Source organism: Theobroma umbraticum, unplaced genomic scaffold, assembly GCF_002168275.2.
Source record: "Theobroma umbraticum cultivar Fairchild unplaced genomic scaffold, ASM216827v3 scaffold_2.0, whole genome shotgun sequence".
Taxonomy (NCBI): Eukaryota; Viridiplantae; Streptophyta; class Magnoliopsida; order Malvales; family Malvaceae; genus Theobroma; species Theobroma umbraticum.
In genome coordinates, this window is record NW_018397277.1 from 1,193,529 (window position 1) to 1,197,606 (window position 4,078).

Consider the following 4,078-nt stretch of genomic DNA (forward strand, 5'->3'; position numbering starts at 1 on the left):
TTGGATGGCTTCTCATTGTAATTTTTGACAGTTGGAGAGGCTATAAATACTTCAAAAAGCATTTCTGGTCGTTGGAGGCAGAAACTAGCCTTTTCTGACCATTATTTTATCTTTTTCTATTTAAATTCAAATGTACAGACCATGCTTCATTAAATAGTTAAAGGTAGGCTTTAACCGATTAAGTCTTATCTGACTTGCATATTATTTCTCTATGTTAACCAATTAACGGCAGCTTTAATTGATTAGTAACTTTTTGTTTTCAAGCACCTTCAACCAATTCTTTTGGGTAGCCTCCTTTCGATCAATTAATGCTCCATTTAACTGATTAAAGCTTCTCTCCATTTAGCCCTAATTGATAAAAATGGGCTCTAACCAATTAAGAAGTCTTCAATTTTAAATCTCTTAGTTTGATGCCTTGGACGATCATCAATACTTTGAATTTGAATTTTGGTGTTTCTTAACACTTTAACTTTGACCTTTAACTAGTTAACTCCTTTTCTTTAACTGATTAAAAGGCCTATGTTTTGCATTCAGTACCCACTTACCTGATTAAACCTTGTGTTAACCAGTTAAGACCTTTCTATTTGTCCTTAGTTTAGTGCCCAGAATTGTTTTAATTGATTAAGGATTCGTGTTAATCAGTTAAGACTAATCTGTCTTTATTAAAACTCTTTCTTCTTTGCTTGCTTAACGAATTAACCCATCTTGCAACTGAACAAACATCTTGACTTGCTTTCAAATACCAAATATATTATTGAATTTAAGCTTTCTCCTGTTCACTTAAATAATATAATTAGACACCAATGAATGGGAATGTTTTGTTATCATAAAAAACACATGAAGTCAACATTCTCTCTTTTATTTGTGATGATGACAAAACACTCCTACATTAAAGGTGCAATGTCTATATTCAATATGAATGCTTCAAATCTTTAGGTATAATGAGTTGCTCCCCATTAGTTAATGCAACTAGTTTTTTTTAAAGTTTTGCAATAAAATGTTTATAACATCCACAATAGCTAAACAAGATATACAATATCCATTGTAGCTAAGCAAGATATATTGAATTTCCATAATATCTAGCACATAATAGTCAACAAAACCATAACTAAGCACCACACACATAAATTAAACATGAAGACTTATCAACCTATATTTAACTTATTCTTTTTTCTCTCCTTTTTCTGTCATCATTAAAAAAGATATTCAAGACTCATCCTTTATGAGTACATCTAGATTTTTCTTTAATCTTAAATAAGCACTCATACACCTCAGTCATACAAGCTTATAGATATAGTTCAATAACTTCAAGAGTCAAGCTTGTAACTATGTAAAAACAAATGTATGGTTGTTAAATCTTTCAAGAACATGTCAAGGATCACCCAAATAATGTTCAAGCAATTTGATCATTTTTTCATAATCAAAACTATAATAATTTTAAAGCTAAAAGGACATAGTCAATCATTCAAATGCATGTTCTAAAAGATATTTCAACTATGTCAATATATGTCATGATCAAACTTGACAATCAATTTCATATTCAAAAGCATAACTCAAGTCAAGGTTTAGACTTCAAACATTAACATCAAGCAAAATGAAACGTCATGTAAGCATGTGGCTTGGCCAAAATGATAGATGAACAAAGAATATTTGTCATGACGTTCAAAGAGTTAATCACAATTAATTTAATATGCATTGTCAAAGGATCAATCTTGAAATAATCATTTAAGCACAATCATAAAGCATACTTTGAAAGTTGTTCCTTGACCAAACATTTAAACATTTCAACTTTCATATAAAGATTTTCAATTTGAGCACAAGAACTTCCAATAAGATGAATTAATTCAAGCATTTATGAACAATTTTTTATTTTTTATTTTAACATTGTAAGCACAAGAACAATATGTATTTGCATCAAATGATCATAAGGGTGTCCATCATGCATGTATTTAAGAACTAAAAATCATCATTGAGAATATAAACATGAAAAAGTTTAGTCGAATGGATAAGAAGTAAAGCAAGAAGAGTTTTAGAACTCAAAACTTATCTATTTTTTATTCTAGAAAACTCAGGGGTTGACTACACAATCATGGGAGTCTATCCTTTGTCATTTTAGAATCCTTATTTACACTTTAATTCCCTAGAGTTGACTATCCAATGCTGGGGGGTAAACTAAGCTTGATTCTAACACCATAAAAAATAAAAAAAAGTGTAAACACTACAATTTGCTATGGTGTAATAGTTCCAAATCATGGATTATGTAGATATGGGTTGAGTTTTCAAAATAAATGTGTTTAGAACATTATTTTGAGCATGTATAGCTTAACATCTTTCAAGAAATACATATGAACTCAAATCTGACTTTTATTGCTCAATGTTCATAGGTACTAGTCGTTGTAAATTCATTCTAATATGTTCAAGCATGCTAAAATTTGATCATAATGCATGAATATGATGTATGAGGTACTTTTTAAAATGAGCCCTACAGCCAACTAAAATTGGTCAAGGCTTGGTTCCAATAATGCAATAATATCATTCATATTGAATCATTAAAGGTTTTCCTTCATCAATAAGAAATCAATTATAACGGATTATAAGTCTAATTAGATGAAGTCTATGAGATTAATATGTTTTACAATGAAATTGTAATAGGTTGAAATTATGAGATTCTTATGCATCGAAGCACAGTCTCTAAATAGTTCCTAATCATTGTATTATTAAGATAGGGTATCAATAATGCTCAAAGATCGACACATGCTATATTCTTTTCTTTTTAAGTGAGCAACTAGTCTTATAGGTTGAAGTATGGAGATACTTGGTGCTACAATGTGAGTGCTTGTCTTAAGAGAGCAAGTTCATTGAACATGACCGAACATTAGGCATGCATCTAGTTTCTCACTCTATTGTGTATGCAATGCTTCTCATGTGACATTCGTGTAAATACTTTTTAGACTTGAGACACCATGCTGTCTTAAATGTGAAGTGTTATACTTTGATTTCATCATTGCAGGTGCCTAACCAAAGATGCCAAATTAGGACACTTTTAGGTATAGCATGAAGCATGTGAAGGCAAATGAGTGGTCAAGATAGGAATCATCACCCCTAGTGAATAAGGGACATGTCCTAGCAATTCTTGGTTGACATTAGCTTGTTGAAGTCCTTGGCCAAGGCAACTTAGAGATTATGAAAAAAAGTTTCATAAGTCTTTATTAAGCTAATGATCTAACTTCAGGAATTATATGGAGATCTATGAGAATAGACACTGCACCATGCGTTTGTCATCTTTGAGATATATAATGAGGGAATGAATTACACTTAAAGACTGATCACTGAATGGTTTAGTCAAACCATCCTGACTCTTCTAAGATTTGGGTGGCCATTGCTAACATGTTGGAAGTCTAATGGGTCACACACAAAAGATGATAATTGAGATTAAATTGGGAAGGGTGATTAAGTTGGACTTGATCAATTAAAAACTTATAAGCTTTTAGACTTAATCGTTTTAATTATGGACTTAATCTATTAAGAACATATATGCTTTTAGAGTTATCAATTAATGTAATCATTATTTGATTAATAAGTTATAAGTTTTTAAGGACTTAATTAAAATTGTTTAATTAGGTTATTCTATTAATTTGTAACTACGTAAAAGTTATGTAATTAACCTAATTAGGGCTAAAATTAATCCAAGTATATAAACCTAGCTATAAGCCTAATTTCAAGTGAAGAAGAAGAAAAGAGAAAAAGAAAAAAAATCTAGCCAATTAGTGTGTGCCACCCTTGAAGAGTAGAAAAGAGAAAATCACTTTTTTTCTCAATGATTTGGCTTAAAGTTTTTTCAGAGAAAAGTTTTATGAACACTACATAGCTAGCACATCGTAAGGCTTAGTAATCCCACCTTAACATAAGGTTTCTCATAATCATCGTGTGGACTTTCATTAAAGGCTTCACAAAAACCACTTGGAAAGCTTTGGTTTGCTACAATTGAGCTAGGTGTGAGGTCAACCAAAAGGGCCATTTGTGTTGGGATAAGCCCTACAGCCAATTGGGATTGGTTAAGGCTTGATTCCAATCATGC